Consider the following 25789-nt stretch of genomic DNA (forward strand, 5'->3'; position numbering starts at 1 on the left):
AGTCACACTCTTCCCCACATCAGTTTGTAAATTCAGCTTGGCCCCTTGAACCGGGGTTTATGCCATGGAGGGAATGAACCTGTGTACAGAGACCCAATGTTGCATGGGTTAGGCAGGGAAGTCGGGGTATCCAGTGTGCTGTCATCCTTGGTAAAAAAAAAAAAAAAAATTCTGTGTTAGATTTTCAGTCCTTCCTTGTTGCCCAGTAAGGGTAGGGCAGTGTCTTCTTTGATGAGCCCAGGGCAAGTGCATTTTTTTTTGCACTGTATGCTTAGTTGGGGTGTGAGAGTTATTGACTGGGGCTTACTCTACTGAGTCCCAGTGAATATGAAGTGTAGAGGCATTCTTGTAGCAGGACTTGGTCAACTTCTGCCCCTTGGATGGATAATTCAGCTGTAGCTGGTTGCTATTTTACTTTGACCACTGCTTAATTTGGGCTGCAGGTAGGAGTTTATTCCCGTGCTCTGTGGTACCATCCATACTAGTCCTCCTCTTGCTTACCACTGACTGTATGGAATGTATCTAAAATAGTTTTCCGGTCTCATAAAATGTTTCTTTACAGATTTGTCAAATAGTTCACTGTGTGATTTTTTTTTTTTTTTTTCATATATAGGTTGGTACAGCCTCATTTTAGGCATTTCGTCTCATGAGTCAAAATCAAGTAAGTACCCCTGAGGAAAACAAGTCACTGGCAAATAACTATTTACTTATTTTAACTTTCTTTTTGCTTTTGTAACTGAGTTGTCTGAATTGGCTAGGTCTGTTTGCAGTGGAGGCCTTGGTGGCAGTACATTACACAGTATCATATGTACATTATACAGGAAAAAAAAGTATGTAATCACAGTCAAGAAAAAATGTAAACCACGAGCCAGTATGTAGTAGACATTAGAATGAGAAAAACTGTTCACACTGTACAGCAGGCAATTGCAAAATTGGAATTAACCCAAGAATTGTATTGTCTTTTTAAGGACAGTTTGTTGATTTTAAGTTATTTTTGAGTTTATTAGAGTAATTACTTCTTGTTTTACTATGAACAGAGTTTCTTAGCTTTGCAGCACGTCTTCTAAACAGTTCAGTTCTAAAAGTATTTTGGCTTTTCCCAAGTTTAATAAGAGAGGCATAAAGTGAAAATTCCCTTTGGGTATATACAGCTGATGCAAATGGCTTACAGATTCCATTTCTTTACTTTCCTATAGTGTGAATGCAAACATTGTATTAAAAAACAACACCCAGCTTTGTTGGAATAACAGGATAGAGAGCTATGATCCATGTGACCTGAGTTTGATTTAGAGACTTGGGCATTTGCTGATGGTGGCAGTAATCGAAGAGGAATGACTAAGCATGAACTGCTCATCTCTCCCAGAGGAGAGGGTATTTGAGCATGTTGGGGACATAGCTGCTTCATGAGCCCTGGGAGTGATACTGGAGATATGATAACAGATCTGTTGCTTTGGTATGGGGGGGGGGGGGGGGCAGGCATAAGAGGAGTATGTCATTATATAGGTGGTGGCATTCCCTCAGAGCACTGTTGCAAGCCTCCCTTGGTGACACAGCTGTAGGACGTCAGAAGGAGGTAGGTAGTAAAAAGAATTAAAAAAAACAAAAAAACATTAGGAGCTACAATATGACTGCTCTTTGGCCTATCCCACTTGGAGACACATAGTGGGAAGAACCCAGGGAATCTACCCATGGGGAGTTGGATGCTTTCATTTGAGTAGATCTCTCCTGAAAGAGAGACCATCCAGCTATGGGTCGGACCAGACAGATGTCATAGCATGAAATCTTCTGAGGGTGTGGGGCTAGCCATAGAAAAGCCTGAAGCCAACAGTAAATAATTTGTGCAAACATAGCTTAAAAAAGTTGAAAAAAAAATCCTGGTTTGCATTTCTACCCATTCTGTTTTTTCAGAGCAAAAATTGCTGATGACTCCTGAAAGTCTATATGCAGACATATCAATGTTGATGTGTATTATAGAAACCCGCAAAGCTTTAGGGAGGAGGAAAAGTGAATTTACTAGCCTGATGGCACTTTACAGACTCTGTTTTTTAATGGTGTATAATACTGTCAAGACGTGATTTACATTGCTTTACTAACTGGGGCATACGGTGGAACATTTGAGGTTCTTCATTCAAATACAGTCCAGGTTTGTCATGTAATTCATACTAAGAGCTTCAAGAATAGACCTTTGTTGTACATCAATATCCATAATGAAGCGAGATAATATGGGATTGCCCTATTTGAACAACATTTTTCCTGTCTTGCAGGTGGCTCTTACCTGTCCCAAACTGAAGACATTTTATAGATTAAGTAAGAGTGATTTCTTGTGTTCAAAGCCTTAGGAAGATAAAGAAAAAAATCAGCTTCCACTATATCTTGATTAAGGATCTTCTTGAAGTATTTGATAGAAGGAAGAGAGTAGTGTTTAGTCTTCATCATTTCCTAAAACCATGCTGAGAGCCTGCAGTAAGGTTGTCTGACTTCAGGTACTCAAAATTTGCTCTATGCCACACATGCCAGAATGCTTGCTAGATAATTGAGAAGATAGGATCGACTTTTACTCAAAGAATTATCTTGTGAAATGGAGTAACATTTCTGTCCAGATAGGGATATCTTTTCCTTAGTACTGTAGTTTATAGTACAAATGACAAGTGAGAGAACAGCCAATTTAATGAATTTTGGTGTAATAATCTGTATTCCAGAAGATTCTTTTACCTATGTAGAAGAGTGAAATTGATCACACTCTGAGAGAATCAATAGTTGTATAGTGGAACTTCGTTAATACAAGGCGGTCAGGAGTAAGTATGTTGGGGTTGTGTTATAACGCTGCATGTACACACAAAGTGGCATTCAAATATATATAGTGCTAGGTAATAAAACATGCGGACACTAACCGGCAGAAATTCAGTTTCAATGCATTTCAGCAGATGCTAGGCAACCAAGATTACAGTACACAAATTTAAATTGTGAACGACTAATAAAACGCAATCGCTGAAAACCACAAAAAAAATTGTCAAAAATGTTATTTAAATTATTTAACAATAAAGTGTAACATTAAATAAAATGGCAATTCAAAACAGTGAAATACAGTACTTGATTCAGATGTACCACATGTTAACTAAGTGCAGCTAACAAGACAAACGCAGCAAGACCTTTGATAACAATCCAGTCCAACGACAATTGAAAACAGTAAAGTACAGTACTTTATTCAGGTGTCCTGCACCACATATTAACTACCGTAAGTGCATCTAACAAGACAAAAGCAGCGGGGAGAAGTTCCAGCATCCTGGAAGAAGGCGGTGGTAACAGTAATACCTAAAGAGGGTAAAGATCCATCGGATCCAGCTTCATACAGGCCCATTTCAATACTAAACTATGATTATAAAGTCTTTATGTGTATAATGCCTAAAAGAATGGCAAAAAAAGAGATGGATCATTGTGGTTTCGTGGAGGTGAGGCAAACATTTGACAATATTAACACAACATTGATGATCCAGAGGGAAGCAGAATGTAAGAAAGTACCACTTTTATTGGGGGGGTCTTGATGCAGAGAAAGCATTTGACAGAGTAGACTGGGACTTCATGAGCAGGGTAGTGGAAGCATTTACTTTCCCTGATACAATTATAAGGTTGATTAGAAGAATATATGAGGGATCGGAGGAGTGAATTAAAGTGGGTGGGGTCCTCTCCAATAATTTCTGCTTAAGTAGAGGAACAAGGCAGGGTTGTCCTCTTTTCCCTTTGTTGTTTGCATTACATTTAGAACCATTGGCAAAGAAAATAAGGGACTCGAAAACTCAAGGATATAATTGGTATGGTAGTCAGGAAAAGCTGTCTCTATTTGCAGATCATATTATTTTATACATGACAAAACCAGAAAGGGACATTACAGTGTTGTGGAACATATTAAGACAGTTTCATATCTTCTTGGGATACAAAATTAATGAAGCTAAAAGCAAGGCAATAGAGATAAATTATGTATCCACACAAATTGGTCCAACAATATCCATATTTATGGGGACATGATAAAATGAAGTATTTAGGAGTATGGATTAGAAATGGCTCTGTGCTGACAGCTAAGGATATGTGAGAAGAGACTAAACTGAGATAATACAAATATTGAGAAACTGGAAGTTTTGTTATATGGATATGGATACTAAGATACAAGCTATTAAAATGTTTTTAGTCCCTTTAGTCTTATACACAGGTCAGGCATACTTTTATCAACCAGAGGAGAAGTTGTGTATAACAATTAAAAAAGAGTTGAAGGATTTTATCTGGGAAGGGAAGACGGGAAGGGTTAAGTGGCATAAGATAATTCTACCAATAGAATAAGGTGGACTAGGATTATCTAATTTGAGGGGGTATTTTAGAGAAACACGGTTAAGGCTATTATATATAGTACAAGCAGAAAACTATAATTCAAAGTGAAAGGAAAGATGCTGACACAGGGCAGAAGCTCAAGAAATAAGGAGAGATTGGGATTTTGGATGCAGACTGTTAAGGAGAACAACCAGAATCATACAGGGAGTATTCTAAGAACCAACCCAGCATGAAAATGGAGAAAAGAGATTTTGCAGATAGGGATGACTGTGGTCAGGAATACAGATAATAGGCAAGAGGGGCTGGAATTTATTGGAGAAAACTGGGAAAGGAACCAAGGTATTGGGAGCAAATAACTAGAAAGGGAAAGGTAATAAAATGAGAAGAGGCCAATAATTTGTTTGGACTGCAGGTTAGAGATTGCCTTCCTATCAAGGATTGATATCCGAGTATAGGCAAAGAGAAAGAAGTAGGGGGCTCTTAAATGAAAGACTAGCACTGGTAGAGTTTTGAATAGAATTTAGAACAGAAGCTGCCATTAAAAAATGAATCATTAGTAAAGCATATAAAATACTGCATGATATCTATAAGAATCAATCAGAGGATCTTAGGATTGGGAAGAGAGACTGAATAAGCAGTTCACAAAGAGACAATGGGGGGATATGTGTATATTTCCCAAATATGCAGTAAAGTCTAGAAGATTTAGGATCTTTGCCTAGAAGTGTTTACATAGGTATTTTTGTACTCCAAGTAGACTCCAAAGAATTTATTCCTCAGGTGGATAGCAAATGTTGGAGGTGTGACAGGCAAGAAAAAGGTAGCTGGGAACATATTTTTTTGAAATGTGATGAGCTGGCAGACTCTTGGGATTCCCTGCAGACCGCTCTGTCGGAGATGCTGGGTGAGCAGATTGGACTGACTGGGGAGATGATTTTTTTGTTCTGCTACAGAATCGGAATTGTCTAGGATAGTAAAGCCTTGCTGAGTCTATTTGTGGTGGCTGCCAAAAAATCAATTACTTGAAATTGGAAATCAAAGTCTTGACCAATGTTACTAGAAGTAGTGAATATGGTAACAGAGGTAAAACAACTGGAATTGGGAACTTTAGAAAAGGGATGGAGCAAACTACATAGGAAAAAATGGGAATTCTGGTAATATATGCAGAGCAGGAATGAGGTTTAAGAGGCAGGATTTGAATGAGCTATAATAATGCTTAACTGACAATGACTGGATGGTTTATAAGTGATTGTATAATGTTTACAACTACAATTGTTTCACTGGAGTCTGTGATGTAAACTGTTGATAACTAAAGTAATATAATTTTGTGTATTTTCATTTATATAAATGTAAGATTGCCTTTGTCATGTGTGTAAATTTAATAAAGATATTTGGAAAAAAAAACAAGACAAAAGCAGTAGGACCTTTGCTAACAATCCAGTCTCTCGCCAATTCATAACAGTAAAGTACTTTACAGTATTCAGATGTCCCACATGTTAACTAAGTGCATCTAACAAGACAAAGGCAGCAAGACTTTTGATAGCAACCCAGTCCAACAACATTTGTTTCCTTGAAAATATTACAGTAGGCAATAAAGTGCTCTTGTCTGATGCAGCAGATGCATATACAGGTATATATATGTAGGTATACTGGTGCTACGTACAGTGCTGTACTGCATTGTACAGTAGAAGTACTGTAACCCTGTCACAGTGTTAACAAGCACAGTGGAAACAATTAAAACATGCATTGAGCAGTACAGTAATACTCTGCAGTAAATTAACAATGTTAACCAAGTGCAGTAAACCAGAAAGAAATAATTCACAAGCAAAGTTGATATACTGTAATATAATGATCAGATACCTTTGAGTAGATGTTATCTTTTGGTTAGGAAAATAGCTTTTGGTGAGGTCAAACTAGGTGTGTACTGTAAATGGCTTCCCTGCAAAACAGCAGGATTAAGTCATGTTTCTGTCTTTATGCATCCCCCATAGTGTAGCATAGGGAACGAAATTAGGGATACTATACATGTGTACTGCATCTTTCTTGATGGGGAGGCATTATAACCCACATATGCCGCTTACTGGTCCAATGTAGGCATTGTAATACAGCTACCGAAGCTTTCAGACTAAAATGATGCCTTAATGAGTTGACTCCTGACAGTGATTCACACTGATCTTTTGCGTCCTTTTCTGTCAGTTGGCCATCATTACAGTATTGGGTCCATGTATACAAGAAATATATTACTCAAGTATACTGTACATGTCCCTTAAATAATATACGGCTTTTATATGTTCGCATGCCTCTGAATAAAGTTGGTTAGTTTCAGTTGCTTCAGGCTATTGACTCGTTTTTGTCTTGCGAGATCAGACATACGCCTCAGGTGCATTAAATCCAATAGCTCTGCACCTTGCTCCTCCTTGAATCTCATGAATTTTTCCACAAGAGCGACTGCTTCACATGGCGAAATTTTCAGTGTCCGTATGGTTGAGGCATCATCATCATCATCATCTTTGTCGCTTTGGTCTACGTTATGTGAATTAGCCATTGCCAGTTTGATCTGAACTGCTTCTACAATGTCATCATTGGACATAAATTCTGTAACTGGAGCACCCCAATCCTTTCTTTTATCTGATTTTAACCATTCATTGATACAGTCTTGAGAGGTTTCAGTGCTAAAATCTTTCAGTATCTCATAAATTTGTGCCGCTTTTTCTTGATTTGTTTGTCTATCTGTCTTGACATTTTTTTCAGTGAATCCTTTGAAATTCTATTCAGATTCAGAAGAGCTATCTAGGTCTGGCACAGAGTCCATCTGAGCCTGAGCGAAGGCCTCATGCAGACCTGTCATCCAACAGTTTTCTATAGACTCTTTTTCAACATCGTGCCATGACTGCTGAATCATAAAATGATGTCTCTTAGATTTAATTTTTGTAAAAACTCAGGAATATCAGCAGTTTCAGAAGAGACTAAGGCCAAAATTAACCTACATCTATAATTTTGCTTGAAATTTTTAATAACTCCATGGTCTAAAGGTTGGATTTTTGATGTGGTGTTCTTGGGTAGGTAAGTAACACAAATTTCACCGTTATGTGAAATTAATCTATCAGCAGGTGGATGAGCAATAACAGTGCGTTCTTTTCAAGTTTTTCAGCATGCAAGTATTTTTAACTGCTAGAACAAAATATCTGTGGAACCAGTCATCGAAAATGGCACTTGTCATCCATGCATTCTTACTGCTTCTATAGATAATGGATGATTTTTCTTTATTCAAATGGTTTAAACAGCGTGGATTTTCAAAATGTCCTATTAGAAGGGGGGTAACTTATGATTTCCAGTTTTGTTGGTGCAAAAAAAGTAAAGTGACCCTATCTTCTGCTTTTTTATATCCAGCCCTTTTATTAGGGTCATCTTTTAAAGCTGAAGTCTTATCAGGCAGTAATTTAGTAAACAAAGCTGTTTCATCACAGTTATAGACCTGCTCATGTATTAAGCCTTCATTTTCAGTAACATGTTTTAATGTGCTTGAGAAAGCCCTAGCAGCAGCCACTTCATCTGCCAATCGGGATTCTCCAGATATTAAAACTTGAGCAATACCATGACCCTTTTTAAACCTATCAATAAAACCTTTGCTAGCTACAAATGATTCACCGTGGCCCATCAGATTTACAAATTTCTCCGCTTGTGTTTGGAGAATCAGACCACTAAGCAGTGTCCCTTTAGCTCGCACTTACCTAACCCATGTGCTCAATGCTTGAGCTACCTCTGGCTTGTTTGAATATCTCACCTGTTTTCGTTCAAGGGCTTCAGCGGAGTCAGTAGTTTGAATGAACTTTCGCAGGTCACATTCCTTCTTAAGCCAACCACAAATTGTCAATTCATTAATGTTTAATTCTCTAGAAACTTTGGCTTGGGATTTGCCATTATGAATGTGCTCTATTGCTGCTAATATTTCATCAGCAGTGTAGTTTTGTTTGCACTTGCCTCTCTCCATTACTGTATGTAGCACTATTAATGAGACTACAGTAAATGGAATAAATTAAATACAGTATGTATTGTACTGTGCAATGAAATACACTACTGTATGTCTCACCATTATTGCCGTCAGACTGCAAAGAAATCTTACCTTTTATTTGGAAAAGATGGTCCTTCATCCACATGACCACAGTAAACACATACTGTACCAGTGTACTGCGTTTTAATGAATTCCGCACACTAATTTTGCAACTGCGGGAGGCAAGTCTTTACCATGTATTAACCGGGATCATGTACAAATTAAGTGCATATTAACGAAGTTCCACTGTATGAAGTATTATCAGTACTGAAAGTTTTAATTTTCTCTGCAACATTGCCCTCATATGCAGGTGGGAGGGATGACAGAGACATACTCCTGACTGGATTTAAAATGTTGTTTATATATTCTGTTATGGCAATGTGAACATTGGCTCTGGGTTATGGTTACTGCTGATGTGACACCCTGACCCCAAGTACAAAGTGGAGGAAAAGGGGGTTGATGCTGATATGTTGTTACTCTTTAGCTATTGAATGAATTGAATGTTTGTTTAGTAAGGAAAAAGTCATTCTTGTAGTTTTTTAATGTCTTAACAAGACGTTCTAGAAACTTTGCCTATATTCATTTAGGGATGCAGATAATCTAGATTTGCAATGCTAGGCCAATAAGTTATTATTTTCTGTGGATAGGTTTAGATCAGGTGTCATACAGGGGACACTAGCCTCTTTTACTGTATGGAAAGAAAACCCTGAATATGATTATCATCAGGGGGACTGGAGTAGCTGTCTGGGGATGGAAAGGAATGACTAGGCTGGGCCTAGCAGGCTGTGGAGAGAGAGCGAGCGAAATGATTATGCTGAGCCTGTTTGCCCTTCTAGGGGGAGCACTGGGGGCATGTATCCCAAGACATATGTTTGTTTTAAGAATCAAACCTGTACTATGGATTCAGGAAGCAGCTCCCAAAGTTTGGAGCCTTATTCGTTTGAGCTAACACCTGTAAATCCATGGTGGAGACCAGAGGTGGAATGGAAATGTCTTCTTATATGGGGGGGGGGGGGGGGTATCGCTAATCGGAGTGACCTCACTCATGGAAAGGGAAACAAAGCCCTCACACCAGCTGATTATATTCCCACCCCTAGGGCTGTTCTGGGCACTTGCATATGAATGCTAGGGCACAAAGAGAAAAAAATAGGTACTTTCCAGTGGTTTGCTAGTCAGTGGACCAAAGGAGAAATTAAAAAGAAAAATATTTTAATGTGTCAGCAGTGTGAATGATATACATTACACTGTCACTGAAACATTGTACTTTGATTTAAGGAAGGCAATTATTTTAAAATAGACCATACAGGGCCCAAATAACATTACTTATAGCAGAAAAATAATCTTTTGCGCATCTTAATTTAGGTCTGTGGGCAAATTCCAGGACTCTGCCTTTCAGTAATCCTGTGCAGCATATGCACAATCAAATTTTTTGAGTAAGTGGGCAGTACATTGGTACCAGTAAACTTTATGAGCTTTGTTATGCCTGTTGAAATGGTTATTATAGTGTCTCTGCCTTTTACAGAAGGTAGTTGAAATTCATGAATAAGTGGATACTTCATTTCTTGTGCTAAAATAGTGACTCCCTCCATTCTTTAAAATGATGTGTAGCACGTGGAGATGGTGTACACCAGGATAACAACTTTTTTGGTCAGAATTGATAGGTGTGAATCACAATTCTGAGACAGATTCATAGGTGACTACTAGGCTAGCTGCCTTTGCAGGCTGTTTTAAGCATAGGCATTTACCCTTTATGGTATTAAAAACTACCCCATCCTTCTCCCAGATCTGTATTTATATTTATACATTACCCATAAGAGCGTGATTATTTCTGGGGTCATGCCATAGAAAATTTGTAGGGGACCTTACTCAGGGAAAGAGAGATTTAGATGCTGCCTTTGTCTATAAGTGGCACAGAGGGCAGTCCTGCAATAAGTTTCTTCCATAGATCCAAGTTGTGCTTGAGTAGGAACAGGGTAGGCTTTGTTTTGCATGGAGCGGAAGTCTGTTCCAGAGAAGTGATATCCTCTAAAAATTTACCTATCCCTCAATAATGTTCTGTTTATGTTGCAGAACAGTGTGGAGGGATAGGTGCATTTTTCAGAGCTGTCTTTCTTATAAGCTGTACAGTATAGAAGGATTCAACTCTTAGGGGCATATTATCAATGTGATAGTTTCCTGGGGTGGTTGATATGATGAGGATGTCAAGATAGTGTAAATCTAGAAATTGATGGGGTTACTGTTGCAGCTTGGGGGATGCAGTCACCTACTCTTGTATAGTTCAGAAGGTCAAAAGTGGAAATATGGCTTAGCTTAAGTCTGATATGTGAAGAGAAACAAAATTTGGTAATACCAGCATATGTTTGTCATACTTCAGCCATATTAATACCATGTCAGTATGTATGTTTTGGTTATGTTTTGTTTAACTAGTAACATTAAAATATCCCTCTGTGTGTAGCCCTAAATTCACATTCGGAGATATTTGCTCAAAGGGGAAACTATAAAAAGTTTTGTATCAGCATACATTCTCCTTGCTTACAGCTCAGTATGTGATTTATTTAAATGGTAGTTAATGATATTTCGCATATAGATTTCCAAACTGTATAACTTGATTTAATAAAAAAAAATTGCCACTTTCAGCATTTTAGGTTAAAATTTAGGCAAGCAAATACACCCCGAAGATGTTTCTTTTGTTCATTGCAAAGACAGCATACCTCAAGGACAGTTCCACATGAGACAGCTTTAGACTGCGTTGTCTTACATTAAAAAAAGAGATGTAAATAACGCTTTGAGGAACAACCTAAGGATAAGCAATTCTTACTGTAGATATGGGATCAAGACTGTTCTTTCACTCATTCCTAACTAAAGAGTTCCAGACCTTCACTTGACATTCTGGCTTTTATGTAGACTGATTTATTCATTATCTACACCTGCATGCAGTTTTGTCTAGTAGAAATAAAGAATATCCATCTTTAACATTGGTTCTCATATGAAGACAGAACTATCCCATTTTCTGAAGTGTTTTGGAACAATATCAGTGGCAAGCTACAGTCGATAGTGAAAAAAATACATCAACAGCGCAGAAACCTTCCACATGCATCTGCTCAAAGCTAAAATGATGTTCAACGTTTAGATCACTGTTGTAATAGTCTAACCTTTTTGAGTATTATCTCAATGACTAGCCAGCTTTCGGAGCTTAAGAGCACCTTCTGTGTCTTCTAGCAGAAGTTCAAGGGGAGATCCAGTGTAATGACAAATTCCTTGAAGACTGAGCTTTTTTGCCCCTGAAAAAGCTCCTTCCGTGGACCAAATTGAACTGTTGCTTGGCTATTGAACCTTCAAATCTGGGCAGATAAGTCCCCATTGGGGGAAAGACCGACTAAAATTATTTTTTTGAAGGAAACGTGTTTTTTTTTACTAAAGTATTATGTTTGCTAGGAAACTGAATATTGTGAGACTGTCATTGCACTTGGAGTTTATATGTAATACTTACTTTTTACACAAAGTTCTGTTTTTTGACAGACGCTTCCTACAGGTTGTGTAGGTTTGTGAATTTTGGGCTTGTGGGGGACAGGCAGTGGTTTGTTTACCTCAGTACCACTTGTTCTGTATTTTACTTTTCTACTGACTCATCAGGGCTCCTCACTCTGTGCCTTCAAGGTCCCATTCTTGGGTAACCTATTTAGCAACTAATTGCCTCTATAATTTAACTTTTTCTTGTATGCAAGAAGAAGAAGAAGAAAGTTTGTTAGGTAGTCATTGGGTGTAGGGCTGGCTCCAGTTGTGACCCAGCTGCTGGTGGGTGACTGCTGTGGCTACTCTTCGTTCCTCGGACCACTCATCTTTATCCCCATGTCACTGTGGTGTATCACCTACAGCTAACAAGGGCCAGGGGATGTCTACATCCTCAGCAGCTGTAGGGATGCCCTTGATGTGCAAAGGAGGACCACTCTTACTGGCCTAAAAGGAAGGGACAGGTGGAGCTTCTTCACTTAGACAGGGCAGGGAACCTGAATGTGTGATGAGTCTGCCAACTATAGGTCAATCACTTTCTGGAGAGTTTCCCGGGAACATAATGAGAAAATCTTGCCATCTCCTGTTTCTATTGCTGTGGACAGGATTGTCTTGATGGGATTGGCTAAGGAGTGTATTTCTGCCTTTTCTTTGCCTTCTACATCATTAGGAAGAGGCAAGAGTTCCCACTCCCTCTTTCTGACTTTAATTTCCAGTCAGAACAGCAAACATTGCAGGGGGGATATCTGTATTTTAGGGATTTCTTCTCAGTCTGAATAGTCAGATTCTGAGGAAAGAATGGCTGTAGATTTTCTTTTTGAAGAGTGATCCTTTTCTGAGACTTTATATAAGGTGAAAGAGGTATTTCAGTGGGAGCAGGATGACATTCCTATTGCACAGAAAATGTTTTATGGTTTGTTACAGTTTGATTTGTCTAAATCTGCAGCTATTTTCCTGCTTTAAAGAATGTTTTTCTCACTGCTGCTAGTTTGCCTGATAGCCAGTCTCCTGCCCAAGGATGTCTTACATGTACAAAGTTCATCAGACTCATAAGTGTCTGTTTTCTAACACTAAAGCAGATTCAGCGTTAACATTTCTGTCTAAAACTGCTTGTGTTAAACAAGTTACGACTGCAAACCCCATTCTGTCTGACAAGGATGGGAAAGCATTTGACAAGTTGTGCTTGTCCAGAGGAGACTGGATATGACATTTGGTCCTCCAGAATGACTGCCTCCTCATCAAGACAGCCAAAGAGTCAGAGAAGTGCCTCTGCTCCTTGGTAGGAGCTAGTCACCATCAAGCCAGATGTCTACCATTTAGTTTTCACACAACCCCCAGTGTATTCATCAAGTACATTTTGTCATTGCAGAGAACCAGAGGTTGCAACGATCAAAAATTTTCCCTCCTTGCACAGCTGTCCACTAGCTATTCCCTTCGGTACAGTCTGTCCTGTGTTTGTGAGTTTGGTATTGTTTTTTTTTTTTTGTTTGTTTTGTTTTTTTTTTTTTCATTCCTTATGGATCACAGTGGACTATGCAAAATCTCAGCTGGAGCTGTCTTAGCTGTTCATGTACATCAGCTGCAGCTTGGTCCCAACAATTTGCATAGCTTGTGTGCCTCAGAGAGAATGTAGCCTCTCCGGCAGTTGTTTTTACAGCTCATTTAGTGAGTCTACTGTGATCTGTCTTTGCCTTAGAACTTTGGGATTAATGGTGGCTGCAGTCACTGTGGTATCCTTAAACAGCTGTCCAGTAAGAGTGTTACAGTGGAAAGTAGAAGTACATTGGTCAAAGCAAGTTGAGCTCTCCAGCATTTAAAAGTCTTGCCTGCAAAAGGAGGATGAATGTACCCAGTCTGATATGGAGTTCTACATCCTAAATTCCCACCCCACTTAGTATTGCAGGGCCATTGTCAAGGTCTGCCTGTCCAAGGAGTGTTGTTCACATTCAGAGGTCAGGTTTTACATCAGTACTCTGTAGATGAGTGCAGTCCTTCTTGTCCTCCCAAGACTTTCAGGGTGGCCTACCTCAGTGTGCTAGCCATCCACTCCTACAGCAAGGCAGTAACTTGGCATATCAACAGGCAAGGGGCAATCCACTCCTCTTCCTTTTGTCAAGAAGCAGTGACTGCTTGAAAATGGGCTGTGTCATTCAGCCACTTAATCGTTGCAAGCTATATTCCAAGAAAAGCCAGCTCAGTAAAGGATAGACTCAACCATTCAACCATTGTTTTATGCCACATGAGTGGTTCTGCATCCCCTTAGTAGTGCTTAAACTATTCTGTTGCTGGAGCAAGCATTATGTCATATTTTTGCATCCCAACCAACACCGCATACAGCTGCTTCTGTGCCGTCATCAATGTGTGTGTGTGTGGGGGGGAGGATGGGAAGGGGTGCTATAGGATGCACTAGGGGTGTTGCCATTCAGAAATGGCAACTTGGCCTTTTCTATTCTTTCTGTCCATTTCTTCTGATGCTGAGGTTTATCCAGAAAGACAAACAACCTGATTCCAAGTCATTGCAATAGCCTCATTTTGGCCTTAGTACATATAGTTTCCTCTGCTAATGCCTAACATTTTGGTGAAGTCTGTCTATTTACGTGTTTTCAGAACCCTGCTTTCCCATCCCACTGCCAAGCCCCATCAGTATTTCCACTTCTTGCATCTAATAGCATGACTTCTCCACTTTCATTAATGGCCAGTAACCTGGTCTTTCCTTCTGGGTAGTTCAGATTATTTTGGGTCTATATCATATGAGTGAATCGCACAAATTGTGAACGCTCATAATATCGAACGTACCTGACCTCTAACTTCCTATTGTGGGGGGCTGCCCCCCCCCCCACTAAATATATATTCCAACTCCGAGATCGCACTACAGTGAGGAAAGGGCAAATATCCCATTTTTCACTGTACCACGATCTCAGAAGAAGCACTTTAAGGTCTGATACATTCGATATTATGAGCGTTTGCAATTTGTGCAATTCGCTCATATGATATAGACCTAATTATTTCTTCTTCATACAAATCTAGTACTAGGAATCCTTACAAAAGTAGGTGCACATGTTTTTTTCATATGGGCTTCATCAAAGGTCCATGATCCTTTTACAGCTTATGTAATGTAATACCTTTCTCAAGTCTTTGACTTTGGACTGAGTTATTTCTCATTTAAGGCTTGTTTGGAACCATTTTTAACTTCCATGTGGGTGCAAATTCATCACCTTTAACATTAAGTCCTGCCAAACTCTTTTTGAAGAATATCTTTCTCATCAAACTACCTATTAAGTATCCCATTCCTCTCTGGGACATGCATTTCATCTTGAAGAAGATGAGCACCCCCGTTTGAGTGATAATCAGTGGATTTAAAGTGCTAGTCTTGAAAACGGATTTCCTTGTGGCCAGCACATCAACTTTCTGATTTGCAGACTCTCAATGGAACCTCCATACTTAACCTTTCTTAAAGGAGAACCTCACCCACAGACTTAAAAAACGTGTTTATTTCATCATGGTTTGGTGTTTCCTACATTTTAACACTACTCTTGGACGATTTACAGGTTTTTAAATATTTTTATATGCATTTTATGAGTTATACCACATGGGATCTAGCATCTTGAAGTGATCCTGATTGTGTAGTCTGCCTCTAGGTATCCCATAATGCAGTGCTTGTCTAAAAAAATACATCATGCAGGCCTCTTCCTTCCTAAAGCTCCTGTCACTGCATTGATTTTACATGCATACACTGCTGTCGTTCAGTTAGTTTAAAGTAACATTTCATGCCGTTCAGTGACTACTTAAAACGCAAACAGTGCAAATGCCACATAACAGACTTTCAAAGCCTTTTACTGCTGCTTCTTTTTAGAATGGCTAAATTGCAGTCTTTTTTGAAGCCTGAATTGTACTACTTTGACTCAACTCCCTTGCCCCTTGCCCCTTCACACCTAACTTCCCTAGCTGTCAAAGTCCTAAGGGTAATTTGAGCTGTTACCTGCTGTGATTGACAGCTCACAGCAGGAGACGACTGCTGTACTGTTTCCTTGTTCTAGCCTTTACTTTCTGTGTGGGTAGGGGAAGGACCAGGGAGCTGTGATGTCACAGTTTGGGTGGGTTTTTAGGGCAGTCGTGGTGGTGTTCATAGTCGTTTACTAGGCTAATGACCACAAGAGCCTTTTTAAGCTTGGCCATGCATCCTAGATCTCTGACCAGTTCTGATACCCTTGATAAGTGTAAGCAGGGGCTTAGAAAATGAAACATTTACAAGCCAGGGCCTGGGAGAAGAACCATTTACAGGTTGCCTGTGTCCATTAGAGATATAGGTGCCAAACAAGGGATGAATTTCCTTTTCCCCATCCAATTGTCCAGGTTGCACTTGAATTGGGTTAGGGAGGAACTCTGCTTCACATGGATGGGGAGCCTGTTCCAGAGATGGGGTAATCTCTGGGATACATACCTGTCTCTCTAGCAGGTCCTATTTACATTACAGGCAATGTTTAAGTCATTAGAATGGGTAGTTATGGTGCTGTTTGTTTTGTGGATATGCAGGAGGTCCATCAGAGTGGGGTATGACAATGCCCTGTATGTTAGGCATAGATCTCCCCTCAAAAGCCTGTAGGAGACATAATACAGGGATAGAGCCTTGAGGTGGTTTGCAAAGGACATTTTATTTAAACCCTGTATTCTTTTAGTGAGGAACCTCTATGGACGTTCCAATTGCTGGATATGCCTGGTTAGGTAAATACCAAAGGTGGCATTGTACTCAATGATAGGTCTTATGAATGCCAAATACAGTGCAACAATGACTTCCTTGGACTTAAATGCCATACCTTTGTTTATAAGTTGTGCAACACAGAAGGATGTCCTCAGTACTGTAGACACGTGATTGTCAAAGGCTAGATTACTATCTGTGTCTCTAAGTCCCTGACTACTGGGTGAACTCTAAGGGATGTGACGTCAATTGATAGCTACCAGGGGGGAATGACTTCCTGAAGGATACAATTATGCATTTCATGGCATTTAGTTTTAGTCCATGTATCTGACACAAGTTGTTTGTCTCTGTCAGCCCCTCCTGTGGAACATTTGTGTCAGTGTGGGATTCAATGACAGCTCCTAATTTGCAATCGTCTGCAAATTTATTCAGCCAAAGACCACTAACATTGGCCTTTACTTCAGAGAAATAAACATCAAAAAGGAGCTGTCCAAGAACTGATCCCTGAGGGACTCCACTTTTGACTGGCCTCTTTGTAGAGGTGGACTCCCCAGTTCTAACTTCCTGGGTCCTGTGTGTGAGCCAGTTGGCTATCCACCCAGTGACATATGAGTTTGTACCTAACCTCCTTAAGTTTGTCAACAATGCCCAAGTGAGGGTATTGTGTCAAATGCCTTGGGCAGGTTAAGGTAGGCAGTGTGAACAATTTTGCTCCCATCCATTGCTTTGGTGACTTCCTCAAACATGTCCACCAGGTTGTGTAGGCATGATCTGCCCTTGACAAAATCAAACTGGGTTGGGTCCAGTGTCTGGAGGTTTACTGTGTCACTATTGATCATTTCCATGATGATTCTTTCCATGGCTAATGTCAATTTGGGGAGGGAATTGGCCAGAAAACTACCTGTGTTCATAGGCCTTGATGACATCAATGAATTGGAGACTGCAGCAATCTTTTCCAGGGCGGGATAAAAGTTTTTTGAAAGGGAAACCACCACAGTATGGTAAGGTCCTGTTCTAGTGGAGAGAAACAGTCGATTTAAAATATTTTAAATGCTGTATTGTTTATTCATAGCAGGCACTGTAAATAGGGAGAAAATGTCAGAGAAGTTGAGCATTTCATAATAGAATCCCATTGTTATCCTTTAAGGAAATGAGTTCATGAACACAAAGTCTTCTTCATTTATGCCTATGGTAACTACTTACACTAGTTTTAGCTAATCTACCCATTTACCAGATGTTCTTCATCTCACATTGCTGCAGTCCTTACACTTGGGTAGTCCGCTGTCCTCGGTCGGCCCGAATATCAAAGTATAAGGCTGACGTCGGTCAAGGCGCATTAGACTGACATCAGGACGTCAGGGTACAAATGCGCATGACCGACGTCATATCCTCAGTCTTTTTTGCCGCATGGTCCGATGCAGAAGCAGCGTTGCAAGTGCCGTCGGCGTTCTGAAATTTTTCGAATTGAGTTTCAGACCGAGTCAAAGTTGGCTAAGTACCCGTTGGGAATATTTTAGTTTTTTCTTGCCTCAGTGGTTTACCGGATGTCAGAAAAAGTGAATAACTGTATTTCTTGTGGGAAACAGATACCGCATAGAGATTATCATACTTTGTGTATTCCTTGTTTAGGGCCTGAGCACGACGTTGTTGGGTGTCGCTTTTGTGCTAGATTCAATAAGCGCACTATTAAGAGAAGGTTAGATTGTGCCAGGTTAGTCTTCGGGAAGCGGTGCAATTATAATATGCCGCCGGATGCTCCGGCGTCCGCTTCTTCGAAGAAGCGCAAGGACAAAGCAGCTAAGCCCAGGCAAGAAGAGCCATCCGTACCGGACACCGGTTCTTTAGAGGTGTCGGTGGAGTTTCTCTGGAGTCCCAGGGGGAGACTTTGTTATTGCAGGATGTGGCCTCTCAGGAGGCAGGTCAGGCTGAAGGGGCTTCTCAGGTTACTGTACTCCCTCCCTTCCTAGGGTGGTTAGGCCCTCTCCTTCTGTTTCCAAGGCTTCTCCCAGAGGCAGGCCAGGTTTAGCTTCAGTTGGTGTCACTCCTAGTTCTTCAGGATCTGTGCCCAAGAAGCATATGCTTAAAATGGCAGAAGATTTGATTACTTTGATTAGAGGTTCTTTGCCCCTCCTGATAAGAGACCTAGGGTGGAACCTGAGTTGGGAGTTTTGAGCAGGCTTCGGATGTTTCAGAGTCTTGGCTGAAGACTTGCAGGAGTATTCTCCTTATTCTGATTCTGATGTGGATGATTCTACTCCTTCTGCTTCTCCTCCTGAGGATTTTTCTTTTTCAGAGACTCTTCATTCCATGAGGGAGCATTTTAAGTGGGAAGGTCAGGACTTCTCTGATTCCAGGAAAAGGCTTAGGGAATTTTTGTTTTTACCCCAGCATAGGCCTTTGGCTATACCTCCTGTTCTGGATGTTGTGGAAGATGTGTTTGCAGAGGCTTCTCTTAACCCTGATTCTTTGCCTCCTGCTCCTGTTAAACCGGATAGGTATTACAGGGTGCCTGAAGCTCATAAGTATCTTTTTAAGAGTCCTAGGGCGGACCCAGAAACTGTTAGTCAGGGGCCTAAGGGTGTTAAGGCTTCTGTTGTTAAAAATCTGGTTCCTCCAGATAAAGAGGCCAGGGCTTTGGATAGATGGGGAAAGAAAGTCTATACTTATTCCACCCTAGCTATGAGGGCTTTGAATTGCCAGTTTCACATGTTGAAATACCAAAACTATCTACTTTCTCAATTGAAGTCTAAGGTAGATGCTCTGGCGGAAGGTATTGAGTGTAAAGAGTTACAAGATTTAGTGCATGTTTCTGAACAGGTGGGTAAGCATTCTTTGCAATGTGGTTTTGATGCTGTACAGGCCTCGTCTAGGGTGGCTGCCACTGGGTCAGTTCTTCAGGCACGCCTGGCTGAGGGATCAGAATTTATCTGACCATGTTAAGACAAGGATTTTAGATGCTCCTTTACAGTCTGATGTGTTGTTTGGTTCACCTGTTGAGGCAGTCTTAAAGAAAATGGAAGACAAGGCTAAGTCTATGCAGACTGTTAAAGATTTTTTGCAGGTTCAGCCTCCAAGTTTAGTAGAAATTGGCCTACCAAGGGGTGGGCGATCCTTCTTATGATTCCCAGTCTAGGGGTAGATCTAGGCGTGGTAGGGGCAGAGCTCAGGGCTCTTTCAGGCCTAGAACAGGAGTTCACCTGCACAGTCTTCGGGTGAGGGCAGGGGTCAGTCCTTTCGTAAACAGACCCAATGACCTACCTTTTCAGCTGCCAGAGCCTTCTCGTCTGGCAACACCTTTGGGAGGAAGGTTGGCACTTTTCAAGGAAAATTGGAGTTTAATTACCCAAGACAGATGGGTATTGGATATCATACACCAAGGTTACAGGTTTTATTTCCATACCTTGCCTCCTTTCAAAGGCATGCCAGACGTTCCTCCTCAGCAAAGAATAGAGGCTCACAAACAAATTTCTCTGCTACTTCAAATAGGGGCCATACAGCCGGTCCCTATGCCAGAAGTGGGCCTAGGATTTTACTCTCGCCTGTTCCTAGTACCAAAGAAGGGGAACACGTGGAGACCAATTTTGGATTTATCTATCCTCAACACTTATCTGGACATTCCCAAGTTCAAAATGTTGACGTTACAACAGCTTTTACCTCTGCTGGGCAAAGATCATTGGATGGTAACTTTGGATCTCAAGGAGGCTTACCTTCATGTTCCTATCAGACTGAGTTGCAGGAAGTATCTGCGTTTTCGGGCTGGGATTTCTCATTATCAGTTCTCTGCATTGCCCTTTGGCTTATCTACTGCGCCCAGAGTGTTCACGAAAGTTCTGGCTCCAGTGATAGCTTTCTTCAGGCTAAAAGGAATACAGATCTATCCTTATTTGGACGATTGCCTGATTCTGGCTCAAGGAAGGGACGAGCTTCTTCATCATTTGGAATATGTGATAGCAGTGCTAAGATGCCTGGGGTATTCTGTGAGCGAAATAAAGTCCAGTCTAGTACCCTCTCAGGACATGTGCTTTCTGGGTGTAAGACTGAATACAGCATCCCAGATGGCCTTTTGACCCCGGACAAACAAAAGAATCTTTCCCTTTACTTTCATCAATTGTCTCATCAGTCCAGGCTGACTGCAAGGACAGTCCTTCAAGCCTTGGGGTTCATGGCATCTTGTATTCTGGTGCTTCCCAATGCCAAACTGCATATGAGGAAGCTACAATGGTATCTCAAAAATGTATGGACACAGCACTGCCAGGATCTGGACACTGTCATTCAAATAATACCTTGCATTCAAAAGGAATTTTTGTGGTGGGCTCAGGAATGTCACCTAAACAAGGGACTCTCTGTGACCCGGCCAGAGGCGAGTCAGATTCTAACGACAGATGCCTCAGACAAAGTTTGGGGAGCTCATCTAAATGGAAAGTGGATACAAGACACGTGGCCTGCCAGACTACAACATCTACATATCAACTTGAAGGAGATGTTAGCGGTCCAGTTTGCATTAATAGCTTTCAAGGATTTACTTCTTCCAGGGCAGGTGTTGATTCTAACAGACAACACAACTGTCATGTGGTACATCAACAAGCAAGGGGGAACACATTCTTATCCTCTATGCAGGCAAGCAATGATTTTGTGGGAGACTGCTCTCAGTTTACAGCTAAATCTTCAGGCAAGGTTTCTGCCGGGAGCACAGAACTCCTTAGCAGATGTGTTGAGCAGACGAATTATGGATCCCCACGAGTGGAAATTGGATCCTCATGTATTTCAGAAATTGACAGTGTCATGGGGAACTCCAGACATAGATCTGTTCGCTTCTCCACTAAACCACCAGCTGCCAAAGTTTTGCACGAAAAGGTTTCATCCCACAGCTTGGAAAGTGGATGCTCTTTCTTTCAATTGGAGCAATCTTCATGTGTATGCCTTTCCACCTCTGCCTCTCCTCCCGAGGGTACTTCTAAAGGTCAGACAGGACAAGCCAAAGATGATTTTAATAGCTCCAGATTGGCCTCGACAGCACTGGTACCCATTACTGAGAAGTCTGGTACGGGAGCCTCCATGGCCTTTGCCTTCGATTCCACACCTGTTGTCTCAGGAGAACGGTCATTTACTCAATGTCAAGCTTCACTCTCTTCACCTAACAGCCTGGCATATTCTGTTTTGAACCATAGAGGGTCTCAACTTCCACAGCAAGTTTTGAATGTTATTTTGGAAGCTAGAAGGCCTAGTACAAGGAAAGTGTACGCAGATAAATGGAAGAGATTTTTATTTTGGAGTGCAGCAAAGGATTTTGATGTTTCTGAGCCTAATTTAAGTGTGGCTCTTCAATATCTTACTGAGTTACTGGACAAAGGTTTGTCCTTCTCTTCTATTAAGGTTCATGCTGCAGCAATTTGGCTCACTATGACTGTGACCCACCATTGTTTTCTCATCCTTTGTTCAAGCAATTTCTTAGAGGGCAAAGAATATAAGACCCCCACGTAGAGCTCCTACTCCTGCTTGGGATCTCAATTTTGTGTTGGAGAAACTCACTCTACAACCTTTTGAGCCTGCAGCTACTACTGAGTTGAAATATTTATCATGGAAGACTGCTTTTTGTTGGCCATTACCTCTGCAAGAAGGGTTTCTGAATTGCAGGCCCTTATGGCGGTTGAGCCTTTCTTAATTTTCCATAAGGATAGGGTATCTTTGCGTACTAATCCTTCCTTTATGCCTAAAGTGGTTTCTAGTGTGGCTTTAAACCAAACTATTCATTTGCCTACTTTTTATGCAAATCCCCAAAATAAAGGGGAAAAGATTTTGCACACTTTAGATGTACACAGGCAGTTGCGATATTATTTGAGCAGAACTAAAGGGTTCAGGCAGTCTCAGCAGTTATTTGTTTCTTTTGCTTTGAGTTCTCAGGGCAAGCCTGTATCAAAACAAACTATTTCTAAGTGGATCGGGTTTTGCATTGCTTTCTGTTATTCCCATCATGGTAAGGAGATTCCAGCTGGGATTAGGCCTCATTCCACTAGGGCTACTGCCACTGACAGCTTTTTAAGGGGTGGCAACTAAAGATATTTTGGAGGCAGCTACTTGGAGTTCAGTGCATACTTTCTCTAAGCATTATCACCTTCCACTTTACTCTAAATCTAGGGCTGGTTTTGCCACTGCTATTTTACAGGGCATTTTGGCAGCTCCTGCTTCTTTATAGTTTTGCCATCCTCCCTTACCTCTGCTTTGGGATTCTACCCAAGTGTAAGGACTGCAGCAATGTGAGATGAAGAACATAGTACAGTTTTGTACCTACCATAAATGTAGATGTTCGAAGATCCACATTGCTGCAGTCCAATTTACCCTCCCTCCTTCCCCTCTGTAGTTAGAGGCGGTTGTGTGGATTGGGTTGTAAATATTGTGTATATTGTATATATTGTACATATTATTAGTGCAAGGGTGGTTGGTTGGTTGTTTGCTGTCTTTTGGTTTTGACCTTTCTTTTTAGGGTCTTCTGACATCTGGGGCAAGAAAAGACTGAGGATATGACGTCGGTCATGCGCATTTGTACCCTGACGTCCTGATGTCAGTCTAATGCGCCTTGACCGACGTCAGCCTTATACTTTGATATTCGGGCCGACCGAGGACAGCGGACTACCCAAGTGTAAGGACTGCAGCAATGTGGATCTTCGAACATCTACATTTATGGTAGGTACAAAACTGTACTTTTTGTTTCCAAACTACACTAACAGAGAACACCTTTAATGTTGTCTGTATGTAAGCAGACAATTTAAGTTCAATATAGATAAAACCAAAGCTGTTAGAAAAAAATCTCGGCTCTTTATTTTTTTTTCTAATAAGAAACTTGGATGCAAAATATTCGAAGTGAAAGCTATGTACTTACTACAATGATAGAGCAGGATGAGCAGGTCTATCGTCATTAACATAGCTGTCTTTCTTTTCTTTGCGGACTTGATCTGAAGGCTTATGCCTTTTTTGACAAGTTTGCATGGTATACTTGAGATCTCTAGGTTTCTGTCAGTGCATTGTGGGAAAAGGAGGGTGTCTGAGTAGCTAGCGAAAATTTTCTGATGTTGAGCCGTCCACCTGATACGGACAGATCCTTCTGTTAAAGCAAAAAAATCCATCTAGAACTCAGAAAATGCATTTTTCTTTCATTTTACCTCTGTATGCTGAGCTGTTTCAATACATCAAAATTACTCAAGTGCTTCTTATAGTACTGTAATGTTTTTCCACAAAATGGCTGTCGTTGGACCTGCCCTCTTATAGAAAAACTCCACCTTCTCCTACAGTTTAACTCAACTCTTAAGTTGCTTTTCTCCCTACAGTATAATTCCAGTACTGTGTAGGTACCTGAAACCTTTTTGTACTTTTATAATCTCACCTTTATTCTCACTGATGGATCCGTTTCGGTCCTCAGATCTCGTTTGCTGCACTGTAAGGAGTTTCATTAGCAAGCTCTGGGCTGTGTGTGTTCTTTATTGATATTTCTGTTTTTTATAGTTACACATATCTACGTTCCTTTTTCTTCTTGGATATCTGTCCATACTTCACTTGCCTTCTTTCTGTGTAGTTTTTCCTGTTAGTTGCCTTTTAGTTCTTTTAGCGTCCGTTTAAGTTAGAGGACATCTAACTCTCTCCCATTTTAGTTAGAAAGCGTTTTTCCTTTCTCCCCTTTTAATTAAATTTGTTCAAACCTTTAGAGTTAGTGTTTATTCCTGTGTGTCCCTGGTTAGCATCTGTTTGAATTAGAGGGTGTCTAACCAACATCTATTTTACTTGGAGGACATCCCCTGCCCCGAGTTCTTTCCCTTCAATTATTTAAAAAAAATAAATAAATAATTTTTCTTTCTTCTTCTTGAGTCAGTTTTAGTGGACTATGCTTGTCTGTTGATATTACGAGAGTTTGTACCTTCTTTTATTGTAGTTTCTAGGATGTCTCAAAAAGAAGGGAAGCCTTTTGGCTTTAAAAAATGTGAGCAATGTGGTAAAAAGATGTCCCTTAGTGACTCACATATCTTGTGTGTGTATGTGTACTGTTTGGGGCCTCTGTATTTACAAGAATCCTGTTCAATATGACATGCCTTTAACCAGACAGCACTCATGGAGTGCAAGAACAAATTGATTTTAAAAGGGTTGTTAAAAAACCCTTTTTCTGAGGCTATTTCTCCCACATCATCATCTTCTAAATCGGAGAAATGTGAAAAATCATTGAAACATCCTTCGGCTTCGAAATCTTCTTCAGAGCCAAAACAGAAACAGCTAAAGTTGTCAGCTCCAACGGAACTATTGGAGCAGTCAACAACTACTAGATTAAAGACTATCGGAGCAAACAGAACCTTCTGCTCCGAAGTCAACAGTATCTGAGCCTTCGGCTCCGAAGTCTACTGTGTCTGAGTCACGATATCAGACCTGATCTCCTTCCTTGGAGCTGAACCTTCTCGGCTTCCTTCTCTGTTCCTAACAAGATCCAGATCTGCTACCCTTTCTACACGGTCGAACAGGAGTGACTCCGATGAAGACTTGGATAGGGTGGTGCAGCGGCTTTTAAAGACACCTGCTATGGACAAGCTATTATTGGAGCCAAACCCAAAGGAATCACATCAGACTTCCTGTTCCCCACTGGCGCCTATTCCTCCTCTGATCTGTCCCTCGGTTTTGGAGCCAGAAGATTCTAACTTTCATCTTGTGTCTGTATTGGGTCCCGGACCTCTTGGCTCCTCAGATCTAGTATCTGCCCTGAGCGTTTCCTCCCATTCGAAGCAGGAGACCTCTGGAAGCTGACACTTTCCAGTCGGGTCCTCTGAGCCAGCCCGGATCTCTTCAGATCCGACCCTACCTCTTGGTGCCTTGGCGTGGATGAGTTTGGCTCTTAACTTGGCTTCAGAGCTTCTGTCCTCTGCTGTGGAGATTCCATCGGCTCCAACAACCCGGTTGTCAGATCTGGGGAGTTCCTTAGAGCAGGGGTGGTCTGCCTTTGAAGTCATGATGAGGGTGATGACTACTCCCAGTCCAGGACGCAGTCTTCATCGGCTCTTCTTTCCACTTCTGTGCAGGTGTCTTTGCCTTCTCACACCTGTCCACTGGACCGCAGAGATCCCAGGCCTCAGGATGTTTCCCAGGGGACCCCCACCCCTTCTGAAACTTCCTCAGGGTACCCCACTGAGGAAGCCCCTCAAAACAGGGCATGCAAGAGGAAGCATCTTGACTCCCCAGAGGAG

The 25789-nt window shown here is 41.0% G+C and overlaps 1 protein-coding gene across 5 annotated transcripts in view; it reads left to right on the top strand.

Moving 5' to 3' along the window:
- Positions 1-25789, top strand: part of LOC122804132 (N-acetyllactosaminide beta-1,3-N-acetylglucosaminyltransferase 2-like) — a 273832-nt gene that overhangs the window by 50795 nt on the left and 197248 nt on the right. For 3 of the 5 annotated variants that reach the window (XM_044073786.1, XM_044073781.1, XM_044073783.1), the window contains exon 2: positions 614-661. The exons of the other annotated variants lie outside the window; for them this stretch is intronic. The gene's annotated coding sequence lies outside the window, so the exon portion shown is untranslated. The remainder of the gene's footprint in view (positions 1-613; positions 662-25789) is intronic. 5 annotated transcript variants of the gene reach the window in all.

This window comes from Protopterus annectens, chromosome 6.part0, assembly GCF_019279795.1.
Source record: "Protopterus annectens isolate FY-2018-M chromosome 6.part0, PAN1.0, whole genome shotgun sequence".
Classification (NCBI taxonomy): Eukaryota; Metazoa; Chordata; order Ceratodontiformes; family Protopteridae; genus Protopterus; species Protopterus annectens.